Source organism: Muntiacus reevesi, chromosome 13 (genome assembly GCF_963930625.1).
Source record: "Muntiacus reevesi chromosome 13, mMunRee1.1, whole genome shotgun sequence".
In the NCBI taxonomy this organism is placed as follows: domain Eukaryota; kingdom Metazoa; phylum Chordata; class Mammalia; order Artiodactyla; family Cervidae; genus Muntiacus; species Muntiacus reevesi.
In genome coordinates this window covers 63,487,914-63,502,821 of record NC_089261.1, presented here as the reverse complement: position 1 = coordinate 63,502,821, position 14,908 = coordinate 63,487,914, and the positions used below count along the sequence as shown (strand labels likewise).

Genomic DNA, 14,908 nt, shown 5'->3' with positions numbered 1-14,908 from the left:
TCCATGGGGTTGCAAAGAGTGGGACACGACTGAGCACACAGCATGCATTTTTTAAAAATTAACTCTAAAAGATGTTAATGACTTTTTTTCTTTTTTAAAGTTTTCTTCTCCTTGTATACTCTTTAATTCCCCCAGATTGTGGGGATTTGCTGTTGTCTATATTTGTCTGTATCTTTCATGTTAGAAGATTCCCTCAATGGCTGATATTCCTTGATTTTGTAACCCCATGATTAAGCATGAGGGACTAAAAGAACGCATTGAATATGCTGAATGTTGGGCTTAGTGACTGCACTTCACTGTAGGGTGACTTTATGAGCAAGTCTAACTTAGTTAGATCCACCTGGAAAGAGAGGCCGAATCTCATGGCAGATAGATGAGTGCCTGGTTGCTAACATTCTAGGCACTGAGGGAAGAGGCCTGGGGGCCTCTGCAGTGAGCATTCAATTTGCATACAAGTGATAAGTCCACTTGTTGGGGTACCACAACTATCCCCTCAACTGCACTAGGCACTTTCATAGTCTAGAGACCTTAAGTTTTTACTTTCTTCAGAGAATAAATGTCTGATCCATCACCTGGCCTGAGGAGGAACAGTTGTTCCCCAGCAGAAAAGGGAAAGTCAAGCTGCCTTTGTTTTTCTTTTTTTAAGATTTATTTATTGTGGCTATGCTGTGTCTTCACTGTTGCTCCCGGGCTGTCTTCAGTTGTGGCCAATGGAGGGCTTCTCTTTCATTGCCCTGAGCAGGCTTCTGGTTGCAGTGGCTTCTCTCTCACTGCCGTGAGCAGCTTCTGGTTGTGGTGGCTTCTCTCTCCCTGCCATGAGCAGTTCCTGGTTGCAGCGGCTTCTCTCTCACTGCCGTGAGCAGCTCCTGGTTGCGGTGGCTTCTCTCTCCCTGCCATGAGCAGCTCCTGGTTGCGGTGACTTCTCCCGCGGGGGCGCAAGATCTGGGCGCCCATGGTCTTCAGTCGCTGTGGCTCACGGGCTCCAGAGACCTGGCTCAGTGGTTGCGCTGCACAGGCTTGGTTGCCCCATATTTGTGAGATCTTCTGTCCCAGGGATGGAACCCGTGTCCCCTGCACTGGCAGCTGGATTCCCAACCACTGGACCAGCAGTGAAGCCTCAAACTGCTTTTCTCTTCAGCTTCCTATCTGCAAGTTTCAGAAGCTCTTGACGCTGCTACTTCCATGTCTTTTGAAGATCCCGTAGAGTAAACTGAGTTGGTTTTCAACTGATGTTCTGGGATTCAGGTTTCTTGGGCCTAGGTCAGTACCAATGGTCTATTTTGTTTTCAGCTTCCAAAATTTTGATGCTTTAGTCTTGTTTTTTCTATACTTCTTTACCTGTGCTGTTATTTGGGAAGGAGAGTGAAATAAATGCCTTTGATCTGCTACCCTAACTCAGAAATTTAGGAAATGTTTTCTTAATTTATTTATAAGACAATACTGTAATATACCTTAGATCTGAGCTAAATTTTTGCCTCCTTCATGCTTTAGGTGTGAACTTAGGGATTTGTCTTTTAGAATCATCATCACATATCAAGAAATATGTGTGAGGTTTAACTGACACTATTTGCCAAATTTCTTTACCTCTTTTCTAACTCAAATGTTGCTATACCTTGGGATCAAAACTAGCTAATGAGAAAGATGGTGGAGTAGTCATTCCTGGATACTTTGATATATCGGAAGGTGGGTGTTTTTTCTCTAGCAGAACTTGCTCTCAATTAAAAAATTAGCTGTTATGGGAATTCCCTGGCAGTCCAGTGGTTAGGGCTCTGTACTTCCACTGCAGGAGGCATGGATTCAGTCCCTGTCGGGAAGCAAGGATTCTGTATGCCACACAGCACAGCCAGAAACAGAGAGGAAGAGAGGAAGAAAAATTAGCGCTATGTGTGCCATTTTTTTAAGGGCCATGGTTTCCTCTACATGACATGAGGAGCAATGAATTCACAGAGCAAATTAACAGAGTGACTTATAGTTCAAATGTTAGCATGCTAAGAAAACTTTTAATGACTAATCCCACTGTTGGCTTTTTAGATGTGGAAGACCACTGGTGGGGAGATGATTTTGGTCACACAACTTATGTGTAGACTCAGGATGTATTAGAATTCAGTATGTTCTCATTTGTCAACATATCTCCACATTTCACAAAGATGAACTGAGAACTGTTTTTCTATGTTATATTTTATCCATACATTATATATAAATTAAACAATCATTGGTAAATGTACTTTGATTATATGACATATGAAAAAATAGTACCGATGTTTTTGTCATCCCTCACCACATGAAAATTCATTTTTTTTAAAGTGAAAGTGATTAATTTTACAAACTGGTGCTTTCGCGATGTACAAGAAACAGTAACTGAAATGCCTACTGAAACCCTACACTTAGAGGCAAAGACAAATGCTTCTGCAAGGTGACTTCTAAATTTACACGCGGGCCACATAGTCATTAGTGACTGAGCAAGCGCAGTCCAGCCGAAGCTAATGAGGAAAAAGGGCAGGAGCTAAGTAGAAATTTGTACATTTCACATTTGGATTTTACGTGTCTATTTCTGGATCCCTCAGGAAGGAAGCATTGTGAGATAGGACCCTTTTTATGCCTAACACAATTTGAGATGTTGAAAAATGTGTATCTTTTTTTCTTTGACTTAATATTAGCATAAAATTTCATCCCTCTGAAGAACAAATCTTAAGCCTAAAGTAAATGCTACAGTTTAACATAATAAAGTTTTTATTAAGAGTTTCCTGATTATATTTCTTTTTTTTTTTCATGTTTTATTTTTAATTGGAGGATAATTGCTTTACGGTATTGTGTTAGTTTCTGCCATATATCAACATGAATCAGCCTTGGGAAGCTCAACACTTTTTAAAAAATTTATTCAATTTTCATTGAAGGATCATTACAGTATTGTGTTGGTTTCTGCCATACATCAACATGGATCAGCCACAGGTGTACATATGTCCTCTCCCTTTTGAGCTTCCCATCCCACCCCCGAGGTTGTCAGTTTGAGTTCCCCGAGTTTGAGTTCCCCGAGTCACACACCAAATTCTCAATGGCTATCCATTTTGCATATTTTAGTGTATATGTTTCCATTCTACTCTCTCCATTTGTCCCATCCTCTCCTTCTCACCTCCCCCTGCCCCATGTCCATAAGTCTGGTCTCTGTCTGCATCTCCACTGCTGCCCTGAAAATACGTTCATTAGTACCATCTTTCTAGATTCCATAAATATGTGTTAGCATATGATATTTGGTTTTCTTTTTCTGACTTACTTCACTCTATATAATAGGCCTTAGGTTCATCCGCCTCATTAGCACTGACTCAAATATATTCCTATTTATGGCTGAATCATATTCCATTGTATATATGTACCACAGTTTCTTTATCCATTCATCTGTCGATGGATGTCTAGGTCGCTTCCATCTCCTAACTATTGCAAATAGTGATGCAATGAACATTGGGGGTGCGTGTGTCTTTTTCAATTATGGTTTTCTCAGGGTATATGCCCAGTATTGGGATTGTTGGATCATATGGTGGTTTTATTCCTAGTTTCTTAAGGAATCTCCATAACGTCTTCCATGGTGGCTATATCAATTTACATTTCTACCAACAGTGTAAGAGGGTTCTCTTTTTCTCCACACCCTCTCCAGCATTTATTGCTTGTAGATTATTTGATGATGGCCATTCTGATTGGTGTGAGGTGATAATCTCATTGTAGTTTTGATTTGCATTTCTTTAGTAATGAGCTATGTTGAGCATTTTTCATGTGTTTATTAGTCATTTGTATGTCTTCTTTGAAGAAATGTCTGTTTAGGTCTTTTGCCCATGTTTTGATTGGATTGTTTGTTTATTGAGTTGCATAAGTTTCTTGTATATTTTGGAAATTAATCCTTTGTCAGTTGTTTCATTTGCTATTATTTTCTCCCATTCTGAGTGTTATATTTTCACCTTATTTATAGTTTCCTTTGTTGTGCAAAAGCTTTTAAGTTTAATTAGGCCAAACTTGTTTATTTTTGTTTTTATTTCCATTACTCTAAGAGGTGGGTCACAGAGGATCTTGCTGTGATTTGTCATAGAGTGTTCTGCCTATGTTTTCCTCTAAGAGTTTTGTAGTTTCTGGTCTTACATTTAGGTCTTTAATACATTTTGAGTTTATTTTTGTGTATGGTGTTAGAAGGTGTTCTAGTTTCATTCTTTTACATGTAGCTGTTCAGTTTTCCCAGCACCACTTACTGAAGAGACTATTTTCTCCATTGTATATTTTTGCTTTCTTTGTCAAAGATAAGGTGCCCGTAGATGCATGGTTTTATCTCTGGGCTTTCTATCTTTTTCCATTGATCTATATTCTGTTTTTGTGCCAGTACTATCCCCAGTGCTTTCATGCATATGTCCCCTCCCTCTTGAATCTTCCCCCCCAACCTACCACCCTGTATTTATTTCTGCCTCAATTTTTTTTTATTCTGTAAGATGAAGTATGTCTGAAGAAACTGAGAAATCAAATATTATTATTTTTACTCTATTTGAACTTAAAGAAAATATGATTATGTAAAAGTACCCTTGGCGTGACTGGAAGAGGGTCTGGTGCACAAGCAGGTGGAGGCAGAAGGGATGAGGCCAGGGTGGGAAGATATGGCTCCTGGACAATAGAAGTTTCAGTCTCAGCAGAAAAATGCCAAAAAGCAATCTGGACAAAAGAAAAAAACAAGGACATGAGCAAAAGGCTGCCAAAAGCTGCCTTAGTGTATACCTGCACTGTCTGTAGGACACAAATGCCAAATCCTAAGACCGCAGGCAGCCCTTTGAGAGAAAGCATCCTGACTCCACTTCTCCAGAATTAGCTGTTAGATGTTAGATTAGATGTTCAGGCATAAAGTTGTTTACAGGTGAATTTGTGACACCTTCGACTCTTCTATGATCTCAGACCTTCGGTAACACACCTGCAGCTTTTTTCTAACAAGTTGTTGATCAGCAAAAATAAGGGGGGCAGGCTACAGAAATGCTCATTTTTATGCTATTCCTTTTGGGGCTTCAAGCAAAGACAATTCTGTGTAAATATACAGTTGGCTCTGATTTGGAAATGTGAAAATCTGTCCATCCTTGTTATAAAAAATTTTTTACAATTGTACTTATACTGATGTTCATAATATGTAAAATAACTCATTTAATAAAGTAGTACTTTGATTTTACAAAAAAAAAGTACACTTGTGTTAGTTTCTCAGTTGTGTCTGACTCTCTGCGACCCCTTGGACTATAGCCCGCCAGACTCAGACTCCTTTGTCCATGGAATTCTCCAGGCAAAAATACTGAAGTGGGTAGCCATTCCCTTTTCCAAGAGATCTTCACGACCCAGGGATCAAACCTGTGTCTCCTACATTGCAGGCGGATTCTTTTTTTTTTTTTTGCAGGCAGATTCTTTACTGCCTGAGCCAGCAGGCAAGCCCCTAACACCTGATTTTACACACACAAAAAAAGTACCATTATTTGTGTGTACTGATGATCAATAGCCAAAACAAAATATAGATTTCTCTCCTAACATTTTATAAGTAAAAACTTCCTATAATAATCAAGGAGGTATATTGATTGATGTTCATGTTATTCCAAAGAATAGAAATGTTGAAAACTTAAAAGAATTACTAATTATCTATAAAATTGGGCTTATTTATACTTTTGAACCTTATTTTGATGTTCAGACATTTACAGAAAACCTTCTAAAACAAAGTGTATGTCAGGTATCAAACACAAATTAATCAATAAATATTTTTGATTTTTAAAAAATACTTCATTTTATTTTTGGCTGTGCTGGACCTTTGTTGCTCTATGAGGGCTTTCTTCAGTTTCCGAGAGTGGAGGCCACTCTCCCGCGGTGGTGCCCAGACCTCTCACCGCAGGGCTCTAGGTGTGTGCGCTTCAGCAGGTGAGGCTCTCCGACTCTAGAGTGCTGGCTTAGTAGCTGTTCCACGGCCTGAGGGATCTTCCTGGACCAGGATCAAACCTGTGTCCCTGCACTGGTAGGTGGATTCTTTACCACTGAGCCACCAGGGAAGCTCAAAAAACACTTTTAATTCTTATGAGACAGGTACTTTCCTAGAAGCTGGGAATTCACGGGATCAAGATGGAGGCCGTAATCTCCAGGAAATTCCCTTTTTATGAGGGAAGGTAGAGTTCTTTAGAATTTAATCTAGAAGCCATTTATGGAGCACCTACTATTGTCAGACCCAGTATATGCCCTGGGGAGCCAAGATCAAAGACAAATTCCTTGCCTTCAGGGAGCTCACTCCTTAAATTGAGTCAGAATCAATAGAGTCTCAATTCAGTCAGTTCAGTCTCTCAACTGTGTCTGACTCTTTGCGACCCCATGGACTGCAACACTCCAGGCTTCCCTGTCCGTCACCAACTCTGGGAGCTTTAAAGAGGACTAAAGACCTTTGAAAATCTCCATATCCTCTAATTTTACTTGAACTTTTCATCAAACTCTTCATCTGTAAAATGGGGATGACAGGACTTCACTTAGAGATTTGCTGTGCACATAAAAAACATCATGTGGCAACGTGGCCCCCGGGCAGTCAGGCCCCTGACTGGCTCAGCGACTCCTCAGCTGAGGCAATCCTATTTCATGCCTCAGCAGACTGACAAATTACTACATGTCCTGGAGATTCACGGCCGCTTGTGATATTTAAAACCTCAAGTGTTAGATTTTGGGATGCTGTGTCCACGTGCAAGTGCTATGTTTGGGGTAAAAACAGGCTGTCAGAAGAGAATATAGAGGGCCCATCTGAATGCTAAGCTGCTTTGTATTAAAACGTCTTAGGAACCACTAGCTCACAAGTGCTTTGATAGGAAAGACCAGATCATGTTTGGTCTTAAATAATCTACCCTTTCAGAAGCTCTTGAATTTTTTCCAGATTTCTTTAGTTTCTAAGGTCCTTGGTAATATTACAGAATTACTTAGAAACAGTTAACACATTTACCTTAAATATTAATCTCAAGTACCAATGGAAGGTAACTAGAAATTCTGGATTCCTTTAACTGTGCTTTTTGTTGACCCAACAATCTCAAATGTAAGTTTTAAAAAATTGCCTTCTTGTGATCCCAGTAATACAGAATTCAACACGATCTCTTATCAAGGAATAAATGATAAGTTTTTTTTTTTTTAAGTATATAGAAGCCACCCTTGATTGGAGAAGGGAAGGTAGGTGCAGGGAGTCCTGAGGTAAAATCTAAAGGGAGTTAGTTTGAGTGTGGAGAAAAGAACCAGCTAAACCAGAAGAGGTGGGACAAGTAGGTCAAGGTCAGGGAGAGGAGACTGGTGCTTCAGTCAAAGGTATTTCAGTAGAACTAGACCCTGAGCAGGGATTTTAAACCTTTTTTGTGCCACAGCTCACTTTGTCCATCTGGTAAAGCCAATGAACCCTTCTCAAGAGTAATATTTTAAATGTATAAAGAAGAAAACTGTTAAATTACAGTGCAGTTATCAGAATACTTAAAAATGAAAGTGCAACATATATATTTCTTTATTAACCTATTAATAATAAGTTCTAGCAGTGGGTGTCATAACTACTATAATTTCACAGTAGCAATGAGGATAAATAAAGTCTGTGATAGCTGCAGCAGCAGGAATGTATTGTGAAAATATCTGATTTCTATCAGTTTTAGAAACACACATTTAATGGAACTGTGGTTTATTGCCCACATTTATAACTGATGGTGGTTTAGTCGCAAAGTTGTGTCCAACTCTGTGAGCCCACCAGGCTCCTCTGTCTGTGGGGATTCCCCAGGCAAGAATACTGGAGTGGGTCGCCATGCCCTCCTCCAGGGCATCTTCCCAAACCAGGGATATAACCTCATTTCCTGCATTGCAGGCAGGTTCTTTACTTCTCAGCCACCAGGGAAGGCCCCTTAAAATATGGAACACTTCATGAATTTGCATGAGGAATTCCTAAATTTCAGTAAACAGTAAGTAAAAATAAAAATCTATTTTCCTATCCAACTTCCACCTACCATTGACCACAGATAATGAAACCCTAGTTTTAGGCTGTATCATCTAAACAAATTTCCCTGCCTTCAGTCAGATCTTGGCTCTTATCCAGTGTCTGTTTAGGAATGCACAAATCTCATAAAACCACTCTTTCCTTAAAACTCTTCCTTTGTTCTCCTGGCCTTTAGAGCTAAATCCAAAGTCTTTCTTGAAACTCATAAATCTCTCCAGGATAGGTGTCTCTCCACTGTCTTACTCCTGTTCTCTTTCCTAGACAAACAGAATAGGTCAAACACAATGCTCTCTTGCCTTCTCATTTACTCTTTGCTCTGGTGGGAATCTTCTTCCTTGACTGCATCCCTTCTCTGCTTGGGTAAACTTCTTAGTGATCACTTCCTTCCTAAATCTCATTTATCTACCTATGCTGTCTAGGTTGGTCATAGCTTTTCTTCCAAGGAGCAAGTGTCTTTTAATTTCATGGCTGCAGCCATCATCTGTAGTGATTTTGAAGCCCAAGAAAATAAAGTCTCTCACTGTTTCCATATTGAATATATATTTGGACACTGATTACTTGATTCCAAAAGTGTAAATTATGTAAACCATGAAGAATATATGGTTATCATTGAGATGCAATTTTCCCTTTATTAATCATTTCATTTAGCAAATATTTTCTAAACGTAAAACATGAGTAAGGTGCTGAGCTTGACACTCTGAAGAATATAAAGTTACATTGGGTACTGATCCCATGATTCCAGTATTTACAAATTGCTAGAGAGATCAGACACATTTGGAAACTTAATACATGGCAGTGAGGATGTGTGACTTAGGAAAGCTGCAGTCAGCCACAGTGAACCTTTAAAGGTAAATTAGGTCATATCCCATGAAAGTCTTAGTCGCTCAGTTGTGTCTGACTCTCTGTGACCCTGCCAGGCTTCTCTATCCATGGAATTCTCCAGGCAAGAATACCCCATTTCCTTCTCTAGGGGATCGTTCCGACCCAAGGATCGAGCCTGTGTTTCCCACATTGCAGGTGAATTCTTTACCATCTGAGCCACCAGGGAAACCACCAGGTCATATCATGTTCTTACTTAAAACCTTCACTGGATTCTTATTGAATTTATTTTTATTAAATAATTTCTTATGGGGATATAATTCACATATCACAAAATTTTCACTTTTTAACGTATACAACTCACAGAGTTGTGCACACATCTCTCATTGAATTTTTAAAGAAAATCCAATCCTTTAACAATGGCCTATAGCCTTGTGTAATGTGGCTATTGCCTGCACCTCTCTGATTTATTTCATGACACATTTGCAATCATTGTTTCCTTAACTTAGAATCCTGGGATCCTTTTCCTACCGGCATTTAACTCAGCTGGTTGATCTTGAGGGTCTCAACTGAAATAACACCTCTGCAGAGAAGGTTTTTTCTGATCACAGTCTCCAAAACAGGCTCCCATCTACCCAACTACTCATTGTCATGTCACATTTATGCTCTTCACTGAATTTTCCTATAATCTGTAAACGGTTGTATTACTGGTTAGGATATAAATTTCATGGAACAGGGATTTTTCTTTTTTTGTTTGTTTATTTGTTTTAGCTCTCTTTCTTAAAAAAAATTCCCCAAATTTTTATTAAAAAAATTTCAAACCTAAAGGGTAATTAAAAGAATAGTACAATGAACACCTAAATACCCTTCACCTGATCTTCAATTGTTAGCATTCTATCACATTTGCTCTACTTCTGTCTTTATATTTGTATGTTTACATTTTTCTGAACTATTTGAAAGTTGCAGATATCATACTTCACCCCTAAGTAATCCAACTTGAATCTCCTAAGAACAAGAAATCTTTCTTGCATAACAATACCGTTATCACTCTAAAATATTTTAAGTTGCTATTATACTATAAATATATAATCTATGTTCAATTTTTTCCAATTGTTTCTTGTTTTGAAATTTAAGTATAGTTGATTTACAATATTATATTAGTGTCAGGTGTATAGCATAGTGATTCAGTGTTTTTGCAGATTACCCTTCATCATAAGTTATCACAAGATAATGGCTCTAATTCCCTATTCTATACAAAAATCCTTGTTCCTTATGTATTTTTTACATAGCAGTTTATATTTATAAATCTCATACTCTTATTTTATCCCTCCCTACCTCCCTTTCCTCTTTATTAACCACAAGTTTGCTTTTTGTATCTGAGTCTTTTTCTGATTTGCATATACATTCACCTGTATTATTTTCTATATCATAAAATATTTTTCTTTCTCTGTCTGACTTATTTCACTCAGCATAATATTCTCTAGGTCCATCTACATTGCTGTAAATGGCAAAAGTTCATTCTTTTTTTTTTAAGTTCATCCTTCTTTATGGCTGAGTAATATTCCAATAGAATATTTTTTTATATATATGTATATATATATATATATATACACACACACCTCATCTTCTTTATCCATTTGTCTGTGATGGACACTTGGGTTGTTTCCCTGTGTTTGCTATTGTAAATAGTGTTGCTATGAATATTGAGGGGCATATATACTTTCCAATTAATGTTTTTGTTTTCTCTGGATATTTACCTAGGAGTGAAATTGCTAGTTCTTGGGCTCCCCCCGTGGCTCAGCAGTAAAGAATCTGCCTGCAATACAGGAGCCACAGGAAACGCAGGCTCAACCCTTGGTCAGGAAGATCCCCTGGAGAAGGAAAATGGCATCCAGTATTCTTACCTGGAGAATCCCATGGGCCTGGTGGACTGTAGTTCATAGGGTCATAAAGAGTCGGACACAACTGCAGTGACTTACACGCATGAAGCAGGTAGTTCTATTTTTAGTTCTTTTGAGGAAACTTCCTACTGTTTGCCATAGTGGCTGGACCAATTTATATTCCCACTAACAATGTACAGGGGTTCACTTTTCTTCACATCCTTTCCAACATTTGTTATTTGTAGACATTTTGATGATAACCATTCTGGCAGATGTGAAGTGATGTCTCTTTATTCTTTTGATTTGCAGTTTTCTAATTATCAGGGATATTGAGCATCTTTTCATGTGCCTATTAGTCATCTGTATGTCTTCTCTGGAGAAATATCTTTTCAGGTTTTGTACCCATTTTTTGATTGGGTTGTTTGTTTTATTGATATTGAGTTGTATGAGCTGTTTATATATTTTAATATTGCCTCTTTGTTAGTCACATCATTTGCAAATATTTTCTCCTATTCTATAGATTGTCCTTTTATTTTGTGAATGATTTATTTTGCTGTGCAAAAGCTTTTAAATTTTATTTACAAATAGGTCTCATTTAAAAATTTTTGCTTTCATTTTACTTATTTTGCCTAAGGAGACTGATCCAAGAAAATATTGCTATGATTTACATCAAAAAGCGTTCCACTTATGTCCTCTTCTAGGAATTTTATGGTTTCAGGTCTCACATTTATATCTTTAAACTATTTTAAGTTTATTTTTGTGTATGGTGCAAGGGAATGTTCTAATCTCATTTTTTTTTCCTACAAATAGCTGTCAAGTTTTCTCAACACCACGTGTTGAAGAGTCTGTCTTTTTTCCATTCCTTGTATATTCTTGCCTTCTTTGTCATAGATTAATTGAGCATAGGTGCCTGAGTTTAACTCTGGGCTCTTGGTTCTGTTCTATTGATCTATCTGTCTGCTTTTGTGCTGGTAAGCAGCATGTGTTTTGATTGTTTTGACTTTGTAGTGTAGTCTGAAGTCTGGGACTTCCAGGTTTTTTCTTCTTTCAAGATTACTTCAGTAATTTGAGGTCTTTTGTGATTCTATATGAATTTTAGGATTATTTTACAGTGAAAAATATCATGGGCATTTTGATAGGGATTTCATTAAGTCTGTAGATTGCTTTGGGTAGTATGGAAATTTTAACAATATTAATTTTTCTAATCCAACAGCATGGGATATCTTTCCATTTTCTTTCTTTCTTTTTCCATTTATTTTTATTAGTTGGAGGCTAATTACTCTACAGTATTGTAGTGGTTTTTGCCATACATTGACATGAATCAGCCATGGATTTGCATGTGTTCCCCATCCCAATCCCCCCTCCTGCCTCCCATCTTTCCATTTTCAATTTCCTTCATCAGTGCTTAATAGTTTTCAGAGTATAGGTCTTTTACCTCTGTGATTAAGTTTATTCTAAGACATTTTATTCTTTTTTTTTTTTTCTTTTTTACACCTCACTGCATGGCTTGTAGAATTGAAGTTCCCCAACTGGGGACCAAGCCTAGGGCCGAGGCAGTGAGAATGCTGAATCCTAAGCTCTGGACCACCAGGGAATGCTCAGGCTCCTTGTCTTGTAGAATCTTTTCTGATCTATTTTTGGCAAGAATATTAATGTGATGTGCTAAGTCGCTTCAGTTGTGTCTGACTTTTTGTGAACCCTATGGACTGTAGTCCACCAGACTCCTCTGTCCATGGGATTCTCCAGGTAAGAATACTGCAGTGGGCTGCCATGCCTTCCTCCAGGGGATCTTCCTGACCCAGGGATCAAATCTGCCTCTCTTGCCTCTCCTGAATTGGCAAGCGGGTTCTTTACCACTAGCGCCACCTGGAAAGCCCATATAGTGATGAGGTACTTACTACATCAGCCCAGGAGACTTAACGTTAGTCTGTGCTATTGTTGGTGATGCTGGTTGGTCATTTGGTTAAGATGGGGTCTATCAGATTGCTTCCTTCTAAAAATACCTTTACTGAACAAGAGGCAAAATAAGAACTGCTTCTATCAGACTGTAAACTCCTCCAGGGCACGAACTCTGTCTTTTCTCCCTAAATCTAGAGTTTTAAAGTGCTACATACTATACAAATTAGAGATCAAATGAACATTCACAGGAAGCTGTCCCGTCTGAAAAAAACACCCTTACCACTTGAGAGTTAATAGCGATATTTTGAAAACACGTGAATAGTTAGTTCTTTAACAATCTTTCACCCATTGGTTTTAGCATCCTTTGATAATTCTTGAATTATTTTACAATGGTAGCTGAGAAACCATGATTTTTTTTTTCTTTTCTGAGAACAGTCATCTTTTCTGATCTCCTCACAGTTGTGTCCTCAGTTCCCAGCATAGTGCTGAGAGTGAGGTAGGGACTGAATAAATATTCTGTGAGTAAGTGTATGAAACTCTAAGTCAGTAGTGTAAGTCAATCACTTGCATGCGTACGCAGTCACTCAGGCGTGTCCTACTTCCTGTGACGCCATGGACTTTAGCCCGCCAGGCTCCTCTGTCCATGGGATTCTCCAGGCAAGAATACTGAGGTGGGTTGCCATTTTCTCCTTCAAGGGCTCTTCCTCACCCAGGGCTCAAACCTATGTCTCCTATAGCTCCTGCAACGGTAGGCAGATTTTACCATTGAGCCACCCAGGGAAGCCACAAGTCAGTCACAAGTCCTGTCAAAACAGCAGCAAAACAATAGATTGTTTTAGTATTAAGAATAGAACTTCAAAGTTACTTCTGTTGTTGAGCCTAGTTTTGTATGCCTGATGCACAGTGAGGCCAAACAAAGTGAAATATTGGAATCTGGGGGAGAGGAAGTTTTATGCCATGGCCAAGCAAGAACAGGAGACTTGTGCTCAAAAAACTTTAACTCCATAATGATTATAATGGGATGAAGGCTGCAAGGTGCTTGACTTTCTTCTGATGGGTTGGTTGTGAGCTAACGGGGTAGTGGAATCTCAGTCATCAACCCTCTGGTTCTGACCCATCTGGGCATGGAAATACCATTCTCTACTTGGGTAGGGGCCTATTTTTTTAAAACATCAAAAGAAGTATAATGTATCATAGCATATGAAAATTTTATGAAATTCAAGTTTCAGGGTTCATAAACAAAATTTTATTGGAATACAGCCACTGTCATGGGTTTAAATAGTATCTATTGTTGCTTTCTCATTGCAGTGACAGAGTTAAATAGTTGCGACAGAGACCATATGGTCTGTAAAGTCTAAGATGTTCACTGACTATTTATTTTAAAAATTCTGCAGACTAATGCATTAGATCTTAAACTCCCTGATGGCACAATGTTTTGCACACAAAAGATATTCAATACATGTTTGTTGGATTAAAATGAGACTATAAAAGTTTCTATTTAATTTTTCTGACTTAAAATTCCTTGTCTGAATCTGCTTAAGACAATCATAACACCCATTATCTACTATTTAATATGAATAATTAGTATCTTAATATGATGAAAAGAAGATTTAGTATTTGTTAAAGTCTGTTTATCCCTTACAGACTAATAAGGGATACATTTACCTAATGCTAATAGTAGGCTGAATGTATTTAATGCCATCAGAAATCTTACATGTAACTTAGACTTCTCTGGTGGTCCAGTAGCTTAGACCACTCCCAATGCAACGGGAGCTTTTGAATTGTGGTGCTAGAGAAGGTTCTCAAGAATCCCTTAGACTGAAAGGAGATTGAACCAGTCAATCCTAAAGGAAATCAACCCTGAATACTCATTGGAAGGATTAATGCTGAAACTGAAGCTCCAAAACTTTGGCTACCTGATGCAAAGAGCTGACTCAATAGAGAGACCCTGATGCTGGGAAAGGTTGAAGGCAAAAGAAGGGAGCAGCAGAGGATGAGATGGTTGGATGGCATCACTAACTCAATGGACATGAGTTTGAGCAAACTCTGGGAGACAGTGAAGGACAGGGAAGGCTGGTGTGCTTCAGTCTGGAGGGTCACAAAGAGTCGGACACGACTTAGTAACTGAACAACAACTGTGGGGGGGGGCCGGGTCTGATCCTTGGTCAGGGAACTAGGTCCCACCTGCCACAACTAAAAATCCCATGTGCTGGACTTTCCTGGTGTTCAAGTGCTTAAGAAACCATCTCCCAGTGCAGGGGACACCGGTTCAGTTCCTTGTTGGGAAAAATTTCACATGCTGCAGGGCAGCTAAGCCTAGGTG

At 38.7% G+C, this 14,908-nt stretch overlaps 1 pseudogene; it reads left to right on the top strand.

Annotated features, from left to right (window-relative positions):
- The first annotated feature begins 4,628 nt into the window (after positions 1–4,628).
- Positions 4,629–4,851, top strand: LOC136145493 (zinc finger protein 706 pseudogene; annotated as a pseudogene).
- Positions 4,852–14,908: the final 10,057 nt, after the last annotated feature.